The sequence below is a fragment of the Strix aluco genome, chromosome 24 (assembly GCF_031877795.1).
Source record: "Strix aluco isolate bStrAlu1 chromosome 24, bStrAlu1.hap1, whole genome shotgun sequence".
Lineage (NCBI taxonomy): Eukaryota > Metazoa > Chordata > Aves > Strigiformes > Strigidae > Strix > Strix aluco.
This window is the reverse complement of record NC_133954.1, coordinates 6,539,015-6,562,774: the sequence shown is the minus strand read 5'-3', so window position 1 is coordinate 6,562,774 and position 23,760 is coordinate 6,539,015. Positions and strand designations below refer to the sequence as shown.

Genomic DNA, 23,760 nt, shown 5'->3' with positions numbered 1-23,760 from the left:
AAATAATTCTCATCTTTACGAAGCAACAGGGTTGGTGGGAGGGGAAAAAAAAAAAAAAAAAAAGCTCCAATTTTTAAATTCAAAAAAAGCAACATTTTTAGCAAATAAGCCTTCCACTCAGGACAAGAAAAAGCTTTACCAAAAAAATTGTAAAAATGACTAAGGAAACAAAACTTCAGACCAATAGACCATTACCCAGAATACATACAAACCCAATTATTATATGTATTTTATCCACAACATGAATAAGTAATGATTCCTTTGGAATCAAACAATCGTGCAATGTGGCACAAAACCAAATTTGAGTCAAAAAAGCATACTATACTTTTTATAGCATTACTAATTAATGTTCTCTTAAAGAGTATTTTTCAAGATGGAGTTTTTCACACCAGACTATGAATTAACTTATTTGACACATTTTGGAAAGATAGGTAATAAATGCTGCTCGGGAAGAAAAACAGACTACTCAGGGAAATCTACAGATTAATCAAAATTTCTCTTCCTAAAGATCTGAAACACCACAGTTCCACCACCACAGCTCCCCAAAGATACAGCATTTCTATTCAACATCTGCTGAAGTAACTTATGCTCTTTCATCAGAATCCCACAGCCAATTCCACACTAGGACAACAACCTAAATTCCTCTCAAATTTATCCATCACCCTCAACATTAAAATAAATCCTTTCGTCACAGGTCGCTTAAGTAGAACCTCAACAAACTGAACTGAATTGAATGGGGCAGCTTCACATGGGACAATTTTGAGACTGGGCTCTAAATGCTCAGTTTCTCCCTTCTGAATGTAAGTACACAGAGCAAGCCACTATCTCCTCTAATTAATGCAGGGTCTGTATTTAAAGTAATTACTTTTTAAATGAGCGTAAAACTGCATTTTAGCCCCATAAAATAACGGGACTGGAATAATCCTAAGTAACACAGCTAGAATTTGTTTTTTAAAGCTCATAAAGTCCAGTTGGCAAATAAACCAGAAATGAATAGTCTAGTTCACTCTACCACTACAAATATTTGCAGCTGCAGTGAGCTTTTAACACTAATTTATCTCCAGTGAATGCAACAGGCCTACTCTCCACCTTGAAGTTAAAATGAATACGTTATTCCGAGATGAAGACTTCAAACTGTAAGAGTCAGAAACAAGCAGTGGGCTCAGCTCTGCTCTCTCCGATGACCGTGGTAACCTCATGGGTAACACCTCTAGGTCCTGTGTGACCACACAGCTGCTGCTGGAAAATGTTCCTAGAGGTTGGCACATGGTTATTATACTGGAAGCAAAGTGCAAGACAACCTGAAAGTACTCACCAGGCTGACCACAAGGATTATAATCAATGACGTAAGTAAGGCTGTAAGACTGTGAGTATTTTTCATGTATTACTAAGCATAAACAAAACATACACTCACTGAAAGGCACTCACTGTACACACACAGGTACCATTTTAAGGCTTCAGGCAAGTGCTCCAGTCACAACTGGCATCAACCATCCAAAAAGCTCAGAGCTGCCATGAAGGACTGATCCAGCTACTCTATTTCACACTCTTGCATCCTTCTCCTGGCACGGTCATGTTCAACAGGTCAAGTTCAGTTTATGGATCCAGCTAGAAATGAACTCTGCAAGAATGAAGTTTTCATTCACCCAGCAGCTGCTCAAGCATTTAACTTGGTACAAGAGAGAGGGCTATAACGTCACACTGCTGTGGGTGGGACAACAGGGACAAGAGGTCACTGATTTTGTACCAGTTCTTAAAATCAGCTTAATCTCATCCAGAAACTACCCTCAGAGCCATCTGCTTGTCTAGATGTCAAAGGAAATCATCTTGGCCTACCATCCTGTTCTAAAGAAAATTTATACTCAAAAGTTTAAAGAAAAAGAAACAATGTATATACTTAATGGCTTTTTACATTAAAAAGACAAAAAAATCAGTTTTTTAATTTTTAAAGCAAAAGAATTTTTTTTAGTATTTCACAACATGGAATTACAGGTGTTACTAACCTCTCAGTTGATCACCAGTTTAACCACCTCTAGAAAAGGCGAACTTACATAAAACATAAGGAGGAACATAATCCTTTTTTTTTTTTTTTTAAATGAGAAAAAACATGCACAAAGTTGGGAGGGTTGCAGGTTTTTTTTCTTTTTAATGTACCATGTTGTTTTAGAGTTTTTTGGCTGCCTTCTTATTGTTTTCCTTTTGCTCCCTAATAAAAAAGTAGCATATACTATTACCAATTTTAACAAGCATACTGAAATTAAAGAAGATGTAAGATTCTACGCTAAGGAAACTTAAAATGTGTCACAAGCAAACCAAGGAAGGCCTTGCAGATAAAGTGTTCCTCTGGAAATATATAAACCAAAACCTGTGGAACTCTAGTGTACAGACTGCATAATACTGTAGGTAGTGCACATTTGGGCCTTACACAGTTTGCATTTATGGACATTAATATTAATAAATGAGAATTTACAAGCAGAAAATTACACATGCTTGTCTGTAATGTTGCATCAAAAAATTAATCTTTTAGAAATTCACTGCACGTAACAGGTACGCTCATGGATTTTTCAACATCAACATACAAATCACTTGTATTCTAAAGGTTTAATTGGAAGTAAATCTAGTGTATGTAACCTGAAGTGTTAAAAGGTAATTGTTAGGTACCTCAGAAGACATGTTTTTCTTCTGAATATGTATTTCAACTTGAAATTTGAGTTCACACAGGATCATGGGAAAACCAATGGAAAAGACAGGAAGATGAGAACAAGACAGGATTTGCTACAACGCAATCAATATTGATAAGGATTTTATTGTATAAAACTGTATTAGTCATCCAGTTACACTGAATACGTAACCAGTAATTCACACTGTAATTGCAAGTCTAAATCTGCACATGCGAGTATGCTTCAATATTCTACGACCAGTCTAGATCCAAACAGGACACGGCCCTACCACTCCTCTCCACTCACACCGAATTGGTGGTAAGTTTGGAGTACAGAGAGTCTTTTGCATTTATGATGCCCTTAGCAAGAGTTACTACAAAAAAGCACAACTCTTTAAGGAGTTTATTTTTTCAGAAGCCCCAGAATCATAATGGCCACAGCCCTCAACTGGTTTAAGACAGTCTTTGCCTAAGCACTACTGCATTTTTTTTCCCCCCCGGTAGTTTGTTCGCAGAGCCAAGAAATGGGATTTTGATTATGGCAAGTTACAATATATTGTACTTTCATAACCTGACTGCACGTTCATCACACATTTTCTAGATAAACATACCTCTACACAAAGTATCCGCGCTCTAAAGCGTCTCCCACCACTCCAGTAAGAAAACCTCATGTGACTGTTGCTAGCAAATTCTCTTCAACACATTCTCACCAAAAGGCACTACTTCTTTCCCTAGCTGCTTTTCTTGTTTTCTTTTTAATTCATACATTAGGAATGGATGTTTTCACTTGCAGGTTTGGTATTTAAGTTTTGAGGATTAGATAAGAAGGATAACAGCCAACCTTTAGCATTCTGAAGAAATCATTCCAAGCTCCAACCTGAGAAATGCTGCAAGCAGGGTTTCATGGCCATGTTGTTCTTCTCTATGGCACGTTCGCTGTATTTCTTGTTCTTCTCCCAATTTCAACACTAATTTGCCTTCGTTCAGCGTACTGCAGCTATGCTACACTCCCCAGCAGCGCTAATTAACCTTCATAATTTATTTAATTCCTCCAGATATTTCATTTTCCTTGCGCTATTTTCACCTGTATAAAAGCCTAAAATCCACACTGGTGCATCGTTCTCTACACCAGCTCACCGTCTAACAGATGCTCCTGAACTTCCCAACACAAGCAGGGATGAGAATCTGCCTTTTCCTTGCAAAACATCCATCTGAGAGAAGCTGTCTGCCTCATCATCTCCCATTTCTTTTTTACATTTTAGCCCCCAACAATCAACCCACGCCTGTAATAGAAAGATACTGTGTGTCATTAGACTCCACACTCCTTACTCACCCTCCGGGAGGAATAAGGGGGAGGATGTTTAACCCGTGTTTTTCTCCAGCAGCAGAGGCAGCAGCAGGCGGGGAGCGGAGGGCGGTGGGTGTTTGTCTCACGTGCGTGCTACCTGCAGCACAGCCCCTGTAAATACGGGGCCATTCTGCGAGAAAAATTCCCTCCTGCACCCTCCCTCAGCGTTTAACGGGATGAATCCCGCAGCACGTGATTTGCACACGAAATATTAACCACTTACCTTTTCAGCCTGCGTGCCGCTCTCTTAAAAATAGGCGATTTCTAATCGAAAAGACGGAATTTTTGAAACTCTACCTGCAGGCTGTGCTGGTACCGACCCCACCTTCACCGCCGCTCGCGCTCTCCCGCCGCTGTCTCAAGTTTTATTACCGAGGAACCACCCCACCGTGAGCTGCCGGACCCGGCCCGCCTCACGCCGCCGCCCGCGGGGACCAGCGCCCGGCGCCCCCCCCCCCGGCCCCGCTGTCACGGGGGCTCTATCCGCCCCCCCTCCACGCCGCGGGGCTCTGCCCGGCCTCCACCCGGAGGGGGGAAGGGGCGTGGCGGGGGGGTCTCGCCGCGATTTCCACCCAGACACCGCCGCTGCCCGCCATCCCCCCGTCCCCGCCGACATGTCGCCGGGCGTCGCCCCCTCACGGTTGTTCCTCCCCCCCCCTCCTCAATCTGTCGCGGCGGGGGGTGGCGGGACACGGACCCACGGACGCCCCGCGGCCGCTGGCCCTTACCTGGCGCGACGGCGTCGCGGGGCTCCCCGGCGGCCGGCGCCCCCCTCACAGACGCACCGCCCGCGGCCGCGGCTGACGAGCGCGGGGCGCCTCCCTCTCACCACATCGCCGGGAGCCGCCGCCGCCGGGCTGAGCGCGCGCCCGAAGGGGAGGGGACGGGGAGGGGTGGGGGGCGGCCGGTCTCGCCCCTCCTCGGTGGCGGCGCCGGCTCCGTCGCTCCCTCGCCGCCCGCCTGCCACAGCGCCGCGCTCCCGCCCGCCCGCCCGCCGCGGCCTCCCCCGGGGAGCGGCGGCCCCCGCGTCTCTGCCCCCCGCTCGATCGCTCCGGAACGCGCCGCCGCCGCCTCCCGGGCGCGCGCGCTGGGCCGCGCGGAGGGGGGAGGGGAGCGGGCGGGGCGGGAGCGCCGCTCAACACCCCCCCGGGGAGGGGGAAGGGAAGCGGCGGGCGGGCGCGCGCGCGCCCCCGGGCTCCCTCCCCCCGCGCGCGGAGGTGAGCTGAGCCGCGCGGGAGGGGCGGGGCTCATTGGTTATTCATGAGATGGGGGTGTGGCTATGCAAAACGCGCGGCCCTCTCCGCCCCAGCGCAACCTGCGCCGGGGGCGGGGCTGCCCGGGAGGGGCGGGGCGGGGCGGGGCGGCTGCTCCCCTCCCGCCGCTCTCGGACCTGGCGCGGCCGCTGCGGAACGCGCGGGGGGGCGGGGATGAGCCTTAATGACACCCGCGATCGCCGCCTGCGATAAAGCCCCGGTCGGGAGCGAGCGGGAGGGCGCCGGGGCAGGGCCCAGCGTGGTCAGAGCAGCGCCCGCGCCCGGCGAGTGGGAGAAACTTTAGCGGGAGGCGCGGGCGGGGCCGCTGGGCCCGTGTGGGCTCCTCCTGTGAGGGGCGAGCGCCTCCTGTGAGGGGGAAGGCGGCGGCGCGGGCCCCTTCGCTGAGGGGGAGGCGGCGGCCACGGACGCGCTCGCTGAGGGGGAGGCGGCGGCCGCGGATCCGCTCGCTGAGGGGGAGGCGGTGGCGGCGGACGCGGGCTCCCGCTCTGAGGGAGCTGTTCCCGCCCTCAGGGCGCCCTCGCTGCGGGGCGAGCGATGCTGTGGGAAGGGTCAGCCCGAAAAGGAGGGAGCCGGCGGCGGGCGGCTCCGTGGGCCGGGCTGCGCCGCGGGGACCAGCCCTCGAGCGGCTCCGGCATCTGTCAGCGCCTCCAGCAGGGCCGAGGCGTTCAAACCGCGTTTGGCTGCTGAACCTGTTCCTGCAGGTACCGCTCGGAACGGACCGCGGCTGAGCGAAGGGATTTTTTAGCGATGACACGGAACAAGGCGATGGGAACCCGATCACCGCAACCGGCCCCTGTGCCCGTGTGCTGCCCGTGTAGGCGGAGCCGCTCCAGGTACCTCCCGTCCGTGTAGGCACATCTCTCTGCTGTGAAAACACCCCCACAGCCTTCTATTTTTTTTCCTAAGAAAGACTTCTGGGAGTAATACCTGACAACCAAAACGCTTCATCCTCCCCTACAAGAGATCAGACAGTTGAAGAGCGGGTGCAAAAGGAACACACAGGAAGAGAAGGGCTGTATTACCTGTTAAAGCTAATGTAAACATTTATTTAAATTACCTAAATAGCTTAAGATACACACTGCAACTAGCAATCCAATCAGCATTGCTTAATTGTCGACTGTAAATTAAATAGAATAGTGACAGAAATATAGGTTTCTCATCAAACTAAATATCGATGCTATTTTTGCACAAAAAACTACATGGTAAACAGAATTTCGGGTTTTATCTGGTTATTTTCCTTTCAGAAAACTAATGTTTAGGTCTTAGCCAACAAAATAATCTTTTTAGTCCAGTACAAAATGTTCCCCTTAATTAATCAGAAGTATCTACACTCCCTTGGGATGCCTTGTTAAACCTTCTGGGTGCAGATTACTTGCCTCCATCAAACCTGCAAATGGTTAAGAGCTTTATGTCACATCTGCCCACAGTGCCAAACTAATGACCAAATAAATTAAGCAACAGGGTAATCTTCAGTTGCGAGTCAAGAAAAAATCACTTGTACAAGAAATAAATGGCAACGGAAAGAATCCTGCCTGGGAAGCCTTGATAAAAATTGGAGGTAGCTCTGGTTTGGTTTTTATGTGTATTTGTTAGCAAAGTGGATAAACAAGATGCCAAGGTTCTGGAATTAAGCTTGGATCAGAGTGAGTGAATATGTCATTTATATCATCTGTCCCTTCAGTCTTTGGGTTTTGCTTTCATAGGAGAGTGGCATCACATAACACTCTGCAACAAGCATTTAAAAAAAAAAAAGCCATGGTAGGGAAATATTCCAGAAATTTTTTCATCTAAATCTGTAGCCTCCTGTCTCTTTCAATACTTCCAGCAAAAGTGCTTTCTGTAATTGCTTATCTTCTGTTGCCCTTTAGTCTTTCTAAACCACATACACTAGAGGGGAACACAGGAACACATAGCCAGAATAATTCCCATTTTTCCTTCAGCAATTTATTAGCCTAGCAAATCACTGACTCTGCGCACGGTTGCAGTACCAAGGAGGAATAATAGTTCCACCTACAAGAAAATATTCTCAGAACTGATGTCAACTGCTTTATATACGTGCACATATCGCTCCTAAGAAAACAGATTTCAAGGTTTATGAAAGAGAGGGAGGATCTGACGCTTCCAGCACAGAGCTGAGAAGTCAAAGGGAATGCGAGAAGGGCAAAAGACCAGCTCCCGGATGGCGAGAGAGAGGCCGCAGGGTCTGAAATTGTGTTATTTGTGTCAGTCACGGGGGAGAACACCAGAGCGAGGGCGCGGGGCCAGTTCCCCAACACCACCCGACTCGGCCGTAGCCAACAGCGGACGCCTCGGCACGGGCGGGTGCGGAGGGAGGTTCCCCCGAGGCCTGGGGCAGCCGACAACGTCTGCGGCGTTGGCAGCCACCGAGGCAGGGGTGACTCCCACGGCCCCGCGTGCCACAGACCAACACGCCGGGCGCCTTCGGAGCGACAGCCCGAGCAGGGAGGGAACTTCTTCAAGTCAGTACTTGGGTTTGAGGTCCCCGAGGCAGAGGAGAGGACTGAAAAGGGACCAATTCTAAAATTCTCCACCGATGACAGCCTCCCCGGCCTTTGGCAAGGAGCCCGATCCTGCTGGAACACGGGGAGTTTGCTCCGAAAACGCCTCTGGGGACACACCGACACGCTTGGCTCCGGCGTCCCGGCTGGCCGGGCTTCGGTGTAAGTAAAGACCTCTAGGGCAGAAGCACAACTATACAAATTCCAAGAATATCAACACAGACCGCCTATAGCATTTAGTCCTCAAAGACTAGCTAAGGGCTGAGGGGGGAGTTTCTGGGATCACCATTCCTGACTTTGGCCCTGAAATCCAACCCAAGTCCCACTTTGGTCACATCCACACCTTAGTGTTACAGCCACTCGTTCAAACACCTCCTTGGTGAACTAGGGAGCAAAACAACTCAGGTAAAACCTCCATCAACTCGTTGTATTTTGTGAGTTTGTACTGCAAGTTGACATGAAGTTTGCACAACAGCAAAGAAAAAATTTGGCAGTAATAAACAAGATGTTGTCTCTTAAATAGCCAGAATCCCTCCAGGAAGACATAAAAACACTCAGTCTTTTAAACCACATATACCATCAGATCGTCTCCTAGATGGATTCTATTAAGTGTGACCATAAAAAAAAATAAATATTGCTTACAATATTTGTTATCTGAGAAATATAAGCCTGTGGAGAAAATATTCTAGTATAATCCTGTAAATGTGAGATACTACTTTTCTTCACACTTCATCAGTCTAACAGAACACAGGGTCTGCCATCCCTTCGGTAACTAACGCAAGGCATGTCTATTTGCGTAGCCTGGGGAGTTTTGAAATAGATTTGGTTTTTTGCAGAAGGAAAGGGAGATTTCTGTTTTGCTGGCTGTTTAATTTCAATTTTTGCAATTTTTGGAAAGAGCACTTTGAGCTGTCGATAACTGACTCTAGTTTGTCTAAATAAACGTGTGCTTTACCACCCTTCTTCTGCCACCGGGGTTGCATTTTAATGCCAGCATTACCCTTCATCTGAGCAATGGCTGAGACTAGGGCTGGCTAACAGAACTTCCGAGAAGAAAAAAGAGATACAGCATGAATAAAAATGGCTTTATTTTCCTGTATACACCTGTTTTGGCATGAGATAACCAGGCAACATGAAAGGAACTACATTTTGGGAATCTCAGAACTAAAACCCAGGTTCTAGTTCTTTCAATAATAAAAGCCAACAAAGACAACTTTTTCTGCTGGCGGAGCTCTGTCTCCTCAGAAATACATATCACCAAACCCCAAAGCTCCCTTCGACGCTGAGAAAAAGAATGTTAAAGGCTCTGTAGAAACAAAGAGCTGGTGACATACACCGCAGCACACCAAACCCACATCAAAGGATCCTGCCTTGACAGGAAGCAACTCGCAGCCGTTCCCGTTTCCCTCTGCAGCAGGTGGAAGTACAGGAAAAAAGCCACAGTCTTAGATGAAGTGAAAAGGTGTTTGGCCAAGAGATGATGAGCGTTGTGCTGCGCACCCAAGGTCTGTCAGAGATTACTGACCTCCAGAAGGATTTAACTTCACGGAAGGTCTTGTCCACCATCATCAAGAAATTTTCAGCAAGAATAGTGCAACAAATGATGTTGTGAACGAAGGGTCTTAGACAAGATGTTAGAGCAAGCAAAGAGTGCTTTGAAGTAGGATGACTGTGTTCCCTGTCTAGCCAGCGTTTCCTCCTACCCTAAAACTCTTCAAATGCTGCCTGCTGCTTTCTCGTGTGTTCTTTTTGAAAGGAGGTAGCTGAGATTCCTTAATCCACCAACCAAATGCACGCGCCTCAGTCCAGAATTCGGTGTCTAACAGGAGACACCCATTATTAAAAGAAAAACATTGTATGTCAAACTCTAATTGCAATTTTGAAAGAGAGGACGTATTTACGCAGCTCAGAATTTGGCAACAATACCAATCTCACCATTTTCCTCTTGAGAGGCACTACAGGAGCTTTCATGATTGCATGTGATGAAGATAACATCTTGACTGCAATAACGCACCTCTGGCACACTGGGGTACCCCTATCAGAGGGCAAACAGCACTCAGTTGTAAAGAAAAATCTTCAGAATTGTACCTTCTGCTCTGTTAATGTTACAGAATTAGGATCCTCTTTGTAGACAAAAGATCCCAGCATTGTATATACTCTAGACCAAACTAAAATACTGGCTTTTGGTACTTCTCCATTCAATGATGCCAGGACCAACCGAGCTCAGTTTTTAAGAGATCACAAGACCACTGTTAACGACTGCAGATGGCAATCAGGCAAATGTGCATTTGGGGTAGGAAAAGCTTCACACCATTTTCTACAGCTTCGGCACCAGCTATTTACAGGCTGTGTTCAGTGGCTACTGCAACAATTTTGATTAAGTGTGATGTTTATGGTCCTGAATAAAGATAAAGATACACTGAGAGCAGCTAAAACTGCATTTCCAGTTTGTCTCTGTCTATTAATTAAAATTCCAGCACATTATCCTTGTAGTTTATGTTCCAGCATTCTGGAAAAATACTATATATGGACTGGTACTTTGCTGTGATGGTCTCAAAACACAGGCAGGACAAGACTCACTGGCAGACCAACTCGTATAGCTGGGAAAATTAGAAAAGCTTCCCTGTCTTTTTTTAACTTTTGCTACTTCTGCAGAGTTCAGACAAAGTTTGCTGTTAAAGGGGTTGTGCACCCCCAAAACTTGCCTCACAGCTCTAATTACTCCAATCAGAAGACACGGGCTCTACTAATAAATCTTATCCAAACCAAAGTGCCAGAAAAAGACGACCAGTTTCTGTGTTATTTTCTGCCTATCCCCTGGGAGAATGAGCAAATTAGCATGTTCAGCCTAAAGAAAAGATGATGACAACCTTCATGTGTGCATAAGGTCAATAGGGGATGTGAGGAACCGTTTGTTCTCCACAACTGCACAGAACAGGACAAGGGCTTAAAATGCAGCAAGGATGATTCTGATTGGAAATTAAGACTAATTTTCTAATTGCAAGGATGGTGAAGCATTGAAATAGACTGGGTGTAAAGCCGGTGATGTCGCCATCCATGAAGATCTCTAAGAACAGTAAGCAGTTGTCATAAATCAAATAGATACAGTTGGGTGAAATTTTGGGCACTGGGGTAATGACTCAGAGATTCCTTGTGAAATTCATAGCACCTGTAACAACAGATGCAACTTGCGAATCGCAGCAGCAGCATTTTGCACCCAGGCTGAAGACAGACACAAGACCTGCTGCAAATTACTGTTTTCTAGATCAACATGTCTTAAGCTTTTCAGAGATATGGAAAATTATTAACTCTAAAAATTTCTCCCACACAATCACGAATCTTATCATTAAAACATTTAACTTGGGAGGCTATAAAGTTGATGTAAACCATGTATGTTCTTTTGTGCATGTGTTGGTAGGTCACTGAAACAATTTGGAGCAGACACCTGAGGTATCTGTAAGGCAGAGAACATTGCTATCAGACTTAGGACATCTTCAGAAAAATACCAGTTCTAAAGCAGTGGTAAGTATTTTGCAAACCAACAAAATAAATAAGGCTACTTAAAGTAAAACTGTCAGAAGTTTGATAAGTTGATTTAATATGCTGTATTTTAAACAGTACAGTTTTAGTCCTAGACATTTTTATGAAAGGAAAAAGCTTTGGTTCACTCAATTTGTTTCTGTCAAATACACTAACTCTTAGCGGTGATGGAATAAATGATATTTAGTGAAACTGCTAAAATAGTCCCACGTATTGCATTAACCCCTCACAGTGCTAACAGAACATGTCAGATTCTTTTCCAGCAGAGCAGGTCTCCTGTGCAACTCACACAATAAATCAGTATGGATTTTTTATATTGCTTGCCTACACCAAAATCCAAAGCGCTGCTCTGAGCAGTTATTTTGTTAACTGAACAGCAACACTGGTGAAGGGGAAACAGCACAGTAACTTTTTCTGGCCATAACAGCACTGAAACACTTCCTTCCCTGTACTTCTGGTTTTTAGTTTATGATACTGAACGCACTGGAATCAGTCAGGGTTCTCCCACCGCCTTCAGTGGGGGAAAGACCTGACCTTTAGCGGCTGGCTTAGACAGAGCTGATGATCTCAACGAAGATTAAGCAAACACCCAGGTCCACAAAGTTTCGAGATGCCTCAGCTCCCACTGAAACGCGTCACAGCGACAGAAACTGCCGCATTTTGCAGAAGTGAATCTCATAGCACGAGGTGTCTGAGAATTGCTCCAAGTCAAACCACCATAAAGCGTGAAGAGGATGTCTCCATCCAGAGTTTAGACGCAATAGCTGCTGAATTTTGTGTGAGAATATTTTAAAAGCGTTATTCCTATCTCCAGTAGGATCTTCCAACTCTGATACACTATCCCAAGAGGGCATCATTATCATGAACCACAGCAAAGCTCCAAATCCTTTTTTCATGACATTCCTAAAGTGTTTGCTCCACCCTGATTCATTTTCGGAAACTGATAAGACAGCTGTGAAAATACACCATGTAAAGCACTCTCATATTACAAACCAGCTGGCAGAATTTGCACTTTTTTTTCTCCCAAGGGAATAAAGATTGTTGTTTATTCCACTTTTCAAAAGGCACATGAACCAAAAGGTAACCTTCTCTTAATTAACCCAACTGGTATTGTTAAGTAGGTGTGTACTGATATAACATTTTGGCTCGCAGTAATCAGCAAAGCAGCTGCCTCCGAACCACGTGTGGGCTATACTCAAAAGATTTTATTATGAAAGGGGGTGTGGGTCTTTCCTTTCATGAAAACACTCATCGTTTTCAATGTTCCTCTTCAGTGTCTACTGTAACCACTACTGCATTTCTCATTTGACAGCTTCCTGTCACCAGGTGATAGCTACAAAGATCTGCAAAACCTGTGTGTTCATGTCAGTGCAGTGCTATAACACTTAATGGCAATTTTTTTTCAGAATTGTCTATCTTAAAGGCAAGAACATGATCAAGATGCAGCCTGCTTGGCCGATTATGCTGTGTTCTGTTTGTACACCCTTCCTACAGTCCTTCTCAACTGCTCTGTTATTTTACTGAAACTTCTTTCTTACGCTTTCCTGAACGGCTGTTGTGTGCCATCAAGCTGTTGTTGTTTTACACCCCAGAGATGCCTGCAGTTCAGTGATAGATCCCTCTGCTAGAGCCGTTAGCACTCTGATGCGGCACAGGAATCCAAATCTTCAGGACAAATGACACTATAGACATACTTGAGCTGAATTTACAAAGTGAAAAACGATGCTTTGATGCTGCAATTCCTTTTTAACGGTTTCCTTACTTCAGCTGATCCCAGCTGTCTGCTAGCAGTTATTATCCCAGCCCTTGCCTCTTTCTCATCTCTTGTTTTTGCACTGATACTTAACAGAAGCCCACACATGAGAGAGTCATTTCTTCCTCCCGGTCCAGATGTGATGCCTGCAGCCTAGACCTGCAACTGAGAAACAAAGTTTGATAATGGACGTACAACTTAACCAGGCAACCCTGGAGAGCTACAGATTGCTTCTGCTACCACCAGACTCGCTGTGTGCACGCTCCTGGCAAAGGATCCCCAGAATATCTCCAAAGTAGCTGCATTAAAATGCATCCTGGGATGGGCAGGATGGGAAGAGCTCTCTGCCACAGCTTGCAGTCCCTTTCACTACTATTTTAGCCAGAAGCAAAGTAAGCGAAATGTTCACCTAAAGTAAATGTACCCCTTAGGATGGAAAAAAAAAAAATATACATAATTCAGTTTCTAAATCACTATGTTGCCTTGCAGGGATCCTGAGAAAAGGGAATTTGGGGGCTGGGTACTGCACTGGAGGAGATGTACTAGAGATGCTCTGCTGCTTTGTCCCTAGGAAGAATTTCCATGTGTAAATCCCTCCGGGAATGTTACTGCTTTCCTCAGCATCCCATCCTAGCTGCTTCTGAAATCCACAGAGGACTGTAAGCAAAGGGAACCAATGACGGTGTGACTCTGTGGCTCGCGCCTCTCTGAAGCCTTTCTGGGGGTTTCTTCTCTGAACGAGGGTGATTTGATAGAACAAACCACTCCACATGCAACCAATTATTGCCTGAGCGCTCCAGAAGGAGCCGAAGCCTGGATAATTCTGAACACCACTTGAGCCCTACAACTCATGCCTATAGCTTTGTTGTGCCATTTTTTCCATTATGAGTATCTGTTGTGTAACATCAGATACTTTGCAGTTAATTTTGTTAAGGTAAGTCATATTTGAACGGAATCAAAAATAAGCAAGAGTGAAAATATCTGCAGTGCTGGGGCTGTGCCAAACACCCACAGATTCTGTACCCTGTACTCAAGTCTTGTCAAGTAGCTCAGCACATCTTTATTCTAATCATTTACTTTCATTTTATGCCTAACAGAGAATTGTCCTGATTACTCAAGCAAAGCACAGCAAGAAAAGCACAGAAAACATTTGGTCAGCTTTGGGCCCTCGGTGCTGCTGTCAGTACTCTAACCTCCACAGCGCTCTCACACTGAAATATTTAGGCATATGTGCCACGATACATAGAGCTCCTGACTCTTCCTCCCCAAAGTCTTTTAAATAAGTAATCGGATAACTCTAAGCAGAGAGGTGGCAAGAGCTGTTGGAGGTTATGGCGTGACTTGTACAGCTGAGAAGGGCCAGTAACTCTTCCTGGCACTGCAACTCAGGCCGGGGGTTTCAACCTACGACCACTTACATCCTCGTGACCATCAAGGTGTTGCAGAAGGTAACTCAGCAAGTGCTTTTCTTTTACACAGACGAGCTCTGCATATCTGCACAGACAGTGTTGGGTTACGTGATTAAACACTCATCTCCACTCAAAGAAAGGAGCGCAGAGGAAGAGTGACAGGCCAGGAGCCCCCCCCAGGGAGCCGATTGGAGAAATGGGGCACCCAGACCTGCCCCTCCCAGCACTACCACTGGCCACCACTGGGCAAAGGCAGCTGCAGCCGCCTGGATGCCGGGGTGGATCTGGCAACCCCTGAACAGGCACCAGCCTCTGCAGAGGAGTCCATGCAGCACTCTGCTCACGTGGCACCTCCCTGGGGACCAGCATCGCCACTGGAACATTTTGGAAGTCTTTTTATAAAGAGTTCAAAAATCACTGCTCCAATCAGAATGGGTATAGTGTGGGGAGCCTCTGTCTAACAAAACAAGGTCTTCAGGAAACTTAAACACTCACAAACGCTTGTGTGCTGTGAGGAACTGAAGTGACTACTTTATGCATGTTATAAAAAGTGAGTGATTCACCAGTAATCTGCATGCCATTTTCAAGTATGTAAAAAAAAAAAACACCCAAAACCCACATAGCTGCACCACAGTGCTGTGATCAAGGATGCTCACGGTACCTATGACAAGCATTGCTACACTGGGTGTTCTGACAGCATTTGAAAGCAAGTACTCTGGCAGAGCCAGGGTGGTAGTACGAAGAGAGAAAAAAGGAAAAAAATATGGCAAAGAGAAAAAATGTGGAAGCAAAAAAAACCTAGAACACCATAAACAACGACAACACTATTCAAGAGCTTTCACTGCAGCCACAGCCAAGGGGACACCTGCTATTATATCGGTTGGACCTGATGCAGCTGAAGCTGTTTTGTTTTTTTTTTTTTTTCCTAGGAACTTCCTAATCATCTCTCTGCTGCAATAAAACACTCTAAACTCATGACAACACGGTAATGCAATACCCTTTATGCAATGCCTTTAATGCACTGTGGCATAAGTGACTTTGCCCAAAGACACCATCACAAGCTAAAGGGAAGAGACTGGCTGCTGTGTCTAGAAAGCGTGAATTAATGCCAGCCAGGTTTTCTCCTCTCCTGCAAAAGGGCACGCTGCAAACTGCTTCCCTTGAGGAGGCTCTGTAAGTGGAGTTGCTGTTTGTATCCACTCCAGTTTGGAATTAAGAATGTCACCAGGTCATAATATTTTTCCACCTCTTCTTTTGGTGCAAATATCACGCTCAGTAACAACAGCCCCTCCCAAGAAACATCAATCAACTTCTTTCTCGAATTAACCTCTTTCTTTTATAAATGTGTACTGTTGAATAATTCTTCCTTGCTTGAAGTTTATCTCTATCCTACCTCTTAGGCTGTCTACCCTCAGACAATAATTTCCAGCAGAGGTGGCTTACATTCTAATATTGAGTTAATGATTGACTCTTTAAGTGTTCCTGAGGTCACGTTGTTAATAAACCTCCAAAAGTCTGTAACCTGGGAGGCAAAAGTAACCTCGTAGTCCAGTTTATGGAACAACTGCTTCAGGAGTTGTGTCCTGGAAAAATTTGGGTGCAGAAGATTAAAAGTTAAATCAAGGGTGAGAACAATTAACTTGAGAGAAAAAAAAAAAATTCCTGAAATCAAAGCATTCAAGACCTTAAAGTTAAGGTAGCCCTGAAAGGAAGAAGCCGGAAACAGTGCGGAAGAATTCAGATTTGAGCAGGGACTAGAATACTCCTGTAGAGAATAAGCTCTGATTTCAATGTGTCCTGGTGGATGACTCTCTGTGCTTTGTTCCTTACCTATGGGTGACAGAGATTCCTGCAGCTTGATGAGGTGATTTGATCAAGGCTGGATTTATTAGAATAGGAGGAGTCAGCAAACATAACAAAACACCTCAGAGTCCGAGCGACTCCGATGGGAAACAGTCACTTGTCAAGGCAGCAGGACGATTTTTCTTTGGCGGAGGAGGACAGTGAGACCCTGGCAGGAGGAACAGGAAGCCCAAGCTGGATTCACGGGACAGAGGAGGTTCACCAAGAGGCACACAGGGCCAGTTTTTGCTAGAGTTTGTAATATTTTTTTCAATTATTACTCCTTCGGGCATAAGGCAGATAATTCTTACACTGTGGGGAAAAGGGACTATCTAAACTAACGGCTGGGTACCAGAATTTCTGGAAGGCCACAGGGCAGCGTACAGTACGTGCTGGACCCAAACTAACACAGAAAAGAACTGACCCAGGAAGTTTAAGATTTAGATACATTTTTTTGTATGGCAAAAAGATACGCTTACAAGTTTTAATGTCACCTTCCAAAAAGCATTCTTAATACAGGCCTACAGTATTCAAGTTATCATCCCTTACCTTATACCTCCCTGGAAATTGCTTTTGGGACCTTATACAATATCCGATGCAGTCAATGGGAGCGGTTTTTGAACGACTTCCAGGAGAGCCATTAAAGTTCCTTCTTGGCTGCCTTCAAAACATGCTGCAAGTTTCAGCTATGAAACCTGTGTGTATGAACAGAAAAATATCTGAGCAAGTTAGAGGAAAACATTCTTCAAACATGCTTTGCACAGTCCACCAGTAAGGACATAGCACAACAGCAGCAAATGACTGAGGACATGGACATTGGTAATTCCAGTAATCCATTTGATGTTCGGCTACAGAAATAATATTTATGACACCCAAGAAGCTTTAAAAAAAAATTTTTTAGAAAAGCCCAGCACCAGGAAAACCATTTACAAACTGCAATATTTGAGAATGATCTCTCATAAAAAAAGATTAAGTGCAGCAAAACGTGTAACTGGAAATGAGAGAAAGAGGGAAATGTCTTAAGATTTAGCATTTGAGGAATATATAACAGGTTTTGCCAAGAATTATTCACATACATCTGCACAATCCACATCCATCCATTTTTATTTTTTTGTGGGCCAATAGAGCTGCGTATTGTCAATCCTAAAAATAAGTGCTTATGCTTTAAAAACCATTTGTATCACAGTACAGAGAAGAATGATTATATTCAAATTAACCTTTCTCACAGCTTATGTAGCTCCAGCCATATTAGACTGAGGGCACAGCATAACCTTTTCCTCACCCTCAGACAGGAACAAGAAAAAACACACAAGAGAAAAGGTCAGATGACCCTAATCAGAGACCACCTTAGCCCAATCTTCATGCTTTTGCATCTTTCCAACTCTTTTCTCCAGGGGTTTTGCATCCCAGGTACGCCGTTCCACCCTGCAGCGCACAGGTTTTCCAAGAGGTCACACGAGATACATCCACGGTCCCTGTTGGCCTCAAAAGCTCAAGGTGAAATCCTGGCTCCGTTCAAATAAATCGCAAAACTCCCTTGCCTTCAAAAGGCATTTCCCACTGTAAATTCCAGAGTCATTTGCAGAACTGTCCATCTGCTTAATTGTTCGCCCTGTTGTTGGTTTCTGTCAGTGTTACCTTCCCTGCATACCTAATAGTGGATTTGCTCTAGTTATTTAGTTAATTAGCTTTCAGAGCATCTACTGTATACCAGGTAGGGGTACTTGAACGGCCATCCTATAAACAGGCTTAATAGTGGTAAATAAAATAAATGCTGATTTCTTTTCCTACGGGCAAGCTGCAAAGATTAGGGACGTTTCTCCAAAGTAAATTCTCAAACACACGTTTACAGCTGGCCATAAAACCCCGGGGGCAATCTTCCCGGAGGAGGGACAGAGATGACGTGGGCTAAGGTTAGGCACCAGCCTTCCCAGCGTAGGCCCTGCCTTCGCCACACGACAAAGGCAACACCGTGCAACCCGCTGCTCACCACGTGCCTCCTGGCCATGCAAGCCCTGCTTGAATCATCCCGCATCAATCCTGGCTCCCTTCTGTTCCCTTTCAATACAGGAAAAATCCATAATCTGACAAATGCCGATACTCCAGTCCCAAACTCTTATTTACAATACCGGAGTGTTACTGGTATTGACAAAACCATTCTCCAGTGGGTACCATTAAACCAGTCATTCATTCAGCCAACACTGTTTCAACGCAGCTTGTTTATTCAGTTGCCGTTGACATTTCCTACAGCGTGTTTAATTCACGGCACCAACACCTATAGGTGAGAGCGCGGCAGATTAACCTGCTTTTGAAGGTACAACCGGCCATCAAAGCCCGCCAGAGCTCCCACAGCTCTCTGCCTTTGTTTATAATACAAGAGATAATTTTAGCAGCACTCCCTTTTGTTTTTTTCTCTCTGTTTAGAAAACAAACGCTAAACCTTCTGGGAATATTCACGAGCTCACTTGCCATTACCATGAGCCATACATTAACCTCAGCAGCAGCAACAGGACTAAAACTCGTGGTTTCTAGAGCAGAGCTGAGCAGATGAGTGTTGCTGAGCTGTCGGGACAGTTGTTGAGGGTAGGAGCTGCCAATCTAAAGAGATTTTTGCCTTTCAGCTAACAATTTTATACACATGCAGTAAAGGTCCTCCCCTGCTTCCTTGCTTCCAACTGGCCTTCCAGATGCTATTTTTGCTACGTGTTCATGACAAATCTATCCAGTACTGTAAAAAAGCCAAAGGTTCTTTACCCCAGTAATTTAGCTACATCTGCCACGGCTCCATTGAAAATATCACAGCTCCACTGCTGGGGCTTTTGACAGCAGAGTGTAAACACACAACTGCAGGCAAACAAGTTAAAAGTATAATGAAAAGGAAACAGCTGGAAGACACGAGTCCAGTGCATTGTTCCCTCTGCTTTATGCAGTTACTTATCCTTGTGCAGTCAACTTACAGCATTTCTAAAGCAGCAACGTTTAGGTTACACATACTGTGCCTTGGTGTTAATAACCCAACAGGTGATGCAAAAGAAAAGGAGGCCCATGGCAAAGATGGCTCAGGCATAAGTAATGAATAAAATCAAATGGGAACCTCAAGTCCCTCATTTCCTATTGCTTAAATCCTTGGCTTTGCAATTCTAACATCGTTTTCACTGTTTTAATATCAGTTTTTATCGTCTTTTGGTTTGTTGTTTAGAGAAAACAGGAAAAGCAAATTCTTTTTCTCTCCTCTGGGCTTCACCATCAGTATGAGAATTTGAGGAGGTCGGAAAATTTTCACAAGGATATTTTTATTAGAAAAACAACATTTCATTTAATTTCAACCGTACTTGGAAAAAGATTGCTTCCAAACATGTTTTCAGGCTTTTGTAAGAGTGAGCTTTCCCTCCTGACTTATGCACACACTTCACTACTATTTTCCAAATGTTTCCAGTTGGAAGACAGTACGAATATGTGGGAAACACTGTCAAGCTTTGGAACACTTTCCAAATGAAAATAACTTTCAGTTTTGAAAGTAACACTTGCAGTACTTACCAGGTGTTAAATGTTTGATGAGTTAATTTTTAAAGTGACAGTGTGACCCTGAGGCTGTTTTTAAGGCTATTTTGGTAAAAAATGTCAGGTTCCTGCTCCAAAGATGACTCTAGAGCTCTTCAAGACCAACAGCCATGTTTCTCAGATGGAAAAGAGAAGACTGCTTACACGAGGGGACATCAACACCTTCCAGTCTCAACTGAGCCCTGGGGTTGAAGAACACCAGCCTTACCAACATACAGAGATACAGGTTGTATCACTACATTATCTTAAAGATCTATGGCAAAAGACATAATAATGTAAGAGAGCTAAGGCATTTTTTTCTTTAATCAAGCGTTAAATGCAGAACCTATGTGATTATATGATGAATTATGCAGTAATAATATGACCCTGCAATAAAAATGGAAAGTCAGTGGGCAGCCTGTAAACTGTAAGTTTTCCTCAAAAAACAACCTGTAAATATCTGCAGAGGAAGCAGCATCCTTGGAAAACAATGAGTCATAAATCTTTTTTTTTCTTTCCTTGACATACTGAGCACAAAAAGCAGCTACATGGATAGTAGCTGCTAGCATGTTTGTCTTACACTGATTTCTTCATGTCTGAGAAGAAAAGGAAGCCTTTAACAACACAGTAGATAAATATTTGTCCTGGTTCTTTCTTGACTTAAATGAAGCGCTCTCACTTCCAGTCACTTATTCCCTGTGTGTCTTGGCTTTTGATGTTGTGTTTCTCCTGCTCAAAATTCATTAAATCAACATTTTGCCATGAAGAGATTCCCACATAACCTGGAATGCGTTCAGACGACGCACGGGGGGATGACCATCACACAAAGAGAGCAGAGAATGTAAATACCATTTAATCAAGTGTGTGTGTCTTACCAGGACGGATTCTACCAGCCCAACTCACACTGGGTAGCATGCTAACTTACAAGTGGATCCATTTAACTCAACGGCATAATTTACATAATAAATTAGGGACAGGTTTTCAACAGTGATCACCACCTGGCAAATCTGTGACACTCATGAACAAATATTTCAAAAATAAACTGTAGAGTCGTGATTTTACCAGATGTTTGGCATATTTTTTGAAACCTGGTTCTTACCAGATGGGAATTCCAATGGGAATTCAGGCAGAGGAACGACAAAGAACACAGCACTGCAGATGTGCACAGCCAACGAAAGGCCTTATTCCACCTGAAGCAGCATTCAGCTCATTGCATAAACAGAGTGGAAGTACTACAGGAAATACAGACATGCCCTGCTTTATACAGGATGCCTTTCACACCCTTATTTCGGCTTTGTTTCTTCATGGATGAGCAGAAAGGAGTGCAAGAAAAGGAATCAAGTATTAGAAGTGTCGTTCTGTGAACAAGAGCTGAAGGCAGCTCAAGAGTTTAAAACATGACAAGAGCTATCCAAAGTTGTATTTTCAGTGCTATATTAGCTTAGTTATGTGCCCTCTCATCCTACAGCACACGCCACAGTCTTAATCTTTCTCTTCTCTTTCCTATCTAGAGGCTTATATTCCTCTCCTAGGTTGTAAACAATGCATGATATTTAGGCTTGAAATGCAGCATATGTTTAGCTATAATTTTCTCACAAATGTTTTTTTTTTTCCACCTGATCCATTTCAATACTACAGTCATTTGTAATGCATATTCATACCTTATGTTGGTATTGAATCTTTAGCTTCACTGTGATCAAATATTTAAAACACAACTAATAAATTGAATGTAGGCTTTAATTCACTGCTACTCTATCCTTTATAATCTACAGATAAATTATACAGGCAGAATCCTTCCAGAAGTACAGAAAAGAATGGATTTTAAATTGGATTGACAGCAATGGTCATTCACAGGCAGTAAGTATCCACTCATGTATTACAGACTGGATAAATGGGAAATTGTTACCTTCAGAACTGTCAGTTCCTCACCTGACATCTACTACAAAAGATTAAAAGAACCAGTTACAGCTGACAACAGACTGGATTGAAACTGTACTAAGTATGAAGATTTAGAATCTGGTCTGCTTCAGTGAAGGCTGGGACACACGCACCTGATTAAAAAAAGGACGGTCTTAAACCAACAAAGATCAACTCTCACAATCTATTTGCTAAATAGGTGGGATGTGAAATTACTTCCCCTGACAATGAACGTTCCTGGGGGAATAGTAAACGCACAGCACAACATAACAGAAAAATTGAAATAAAAGCACAGAGGGCATTTTTAAGTGTCATCATTTGTTAATGCTGACATATGTGACTAATCACAGTCAATTTAGTGTTGATGTTAAGTTTGTCATTTTTACAAGGATTGAGTAATGTTAAATATCACTGTGGGCAGGTGCGATTGTTATTTAAAAGAAAACTGATACAAGATATGAAGGGCCACGTCTACAGTTGGTGCAACACGTTAATACTGCCCATTTCAGGACAGTGGAGTGATGCCAAATTGAATTATCTAGGAACCTGTCTTGCTGTATCCAAATGAATTACGACATGCCATTAAAAAAAACACCAAACCCAATAAAAACTGTACAACCAAAAATAATGTTTGCATCTGTTTCAGGAAGTACGTGCACAAATTAACCTCAGGCTTCGGGATCTACGAACTCCACAGCCAAGGTTAGGGGTTTGCCCTTGAAAAATTAAACAGATGCCTTAGGTTTGGTTTGCTTTTCCTTTTGTTTTTTTTTTTTTTTTGTTTGCTTTTTTACCCCAGTTAAAAGCACTGATCAGTGCCTGAGCCAGCAAACCAGAGGAGATGGACACAATGTCAAATCTAGTACTTCACAGCCTACCTCTGACCTCCTCGACAACCAGCCCCAAGCATCCAAATGGCAGCGTGCCTGCCCGTGCTGTCTTCTGAAACACACTACAGGAAGGTTACTAGACACAAGAAGGTTACTAGACACAAGAAGTCACAATTTCTCTGCAACACCAAACATGCCAAGTAAGTCCTCACTGCTCATTTTCCTTGTTCTGAGGACAGAAAGAATTGCCACCGTAATAGGTCATTAACTACATTCCTGGAACATCACATGCATAATATGTTCTGTGTTCAGTTTTGGGCCCCTCACTCCAAAAAGGCCATTGAATGACTCGAGCGTGTCCAGAGAAGGGCAACGGAGCTGGTGCAGGGTCTGGAGCACAGGTCTGATGGGGAGCGGCTGAGGGAACTGGGGGGGTTTAGTCTGGAGAAGAGGAGGCTGAGGGGAGACCTCATGGCCCTCTCCAACTCCCTGAAAGGAGGGTGCAGAGAGGGGGGATGAGTCTCCTGAACCAAGGAACAAGCGCCAGGACAAGAGGGAATGGCCTCAAGCTGCGCCAGGGCAGGGTCAGACTGGCTCTTAGGAAGGATTTCTTTGCAGAAGGGGTTGTTGGGCGTTGGAATGGGCTGCCCAGGGCAGGGGGGGAGTCCCCATCCCTGGAGGGGTTGAAGAGTCGGGTTGACCCAGCGCTGAGGGATCTGGTGGAGTTGGGAACGGTCAGGGTGAGGTTCATGGTGGGGCTGGAGGAGCTTCAAGGTCTTTTCCAACCGAGAGGATTCTGCAATTCTGTAATAACCTGAGAGGCTGACACGGGCCCCTGTGATTTTCAAGATCCTATGCACTCACGGGTTGCACATGAAATGAGAAGGAGTGGGTTACTCCACATGAAAGAGGTCACACAAAGCATCAATCAACTTGCTAGTCGATGTCCAGGAGCTGGCTCAAAACAAGACGCTGGCCAGTTGCAACCGCTGGCAATAACATGCCACGTTCTTTCCTCCTCTCCAGCTGCCAGCATTAAGAAGATCCTTAAAACACAAGGAAATCCACAATACAGTTCAAAACCAGCAAATCAGTGTGTTTCCCTGTGATTTCATCTCAGTTTTATTCT

The 23,760-nt window shown here is 44.7% G+C and overlaps 1 protein-coding gene across 7 annotated transcripts in view; it reads right to left on the bottom strand.

Annotated features, from left to right (window-relative positions):
* Window positions 1–23,760, bottom strand: part of TANC2 (tetratricopeptide repeat, ankyrin repeat and coiled-coil containing 2) — a 291,017-nt gene that overhangs the window by 254,406 nt on the left and 12,851 nt on the right. For 6 of the 7 annotated variants that reach the window (XM_074849345.1, XM_074849347.1, XM_074849348.1 and 3 more), the window contains exon 2: window positions 16,894–17,039. The gene's annotated coding sequence lies outside the window, so the exon portion shown is untranslated. Of the gene's footprint in view, window positions 1–4,735; window positions 4,985–16,893; window positions 17,040–23,760 lie in introns of those variants that run through there. The other variant, XM_074849346.1, reaches the window with a different exon arrangement.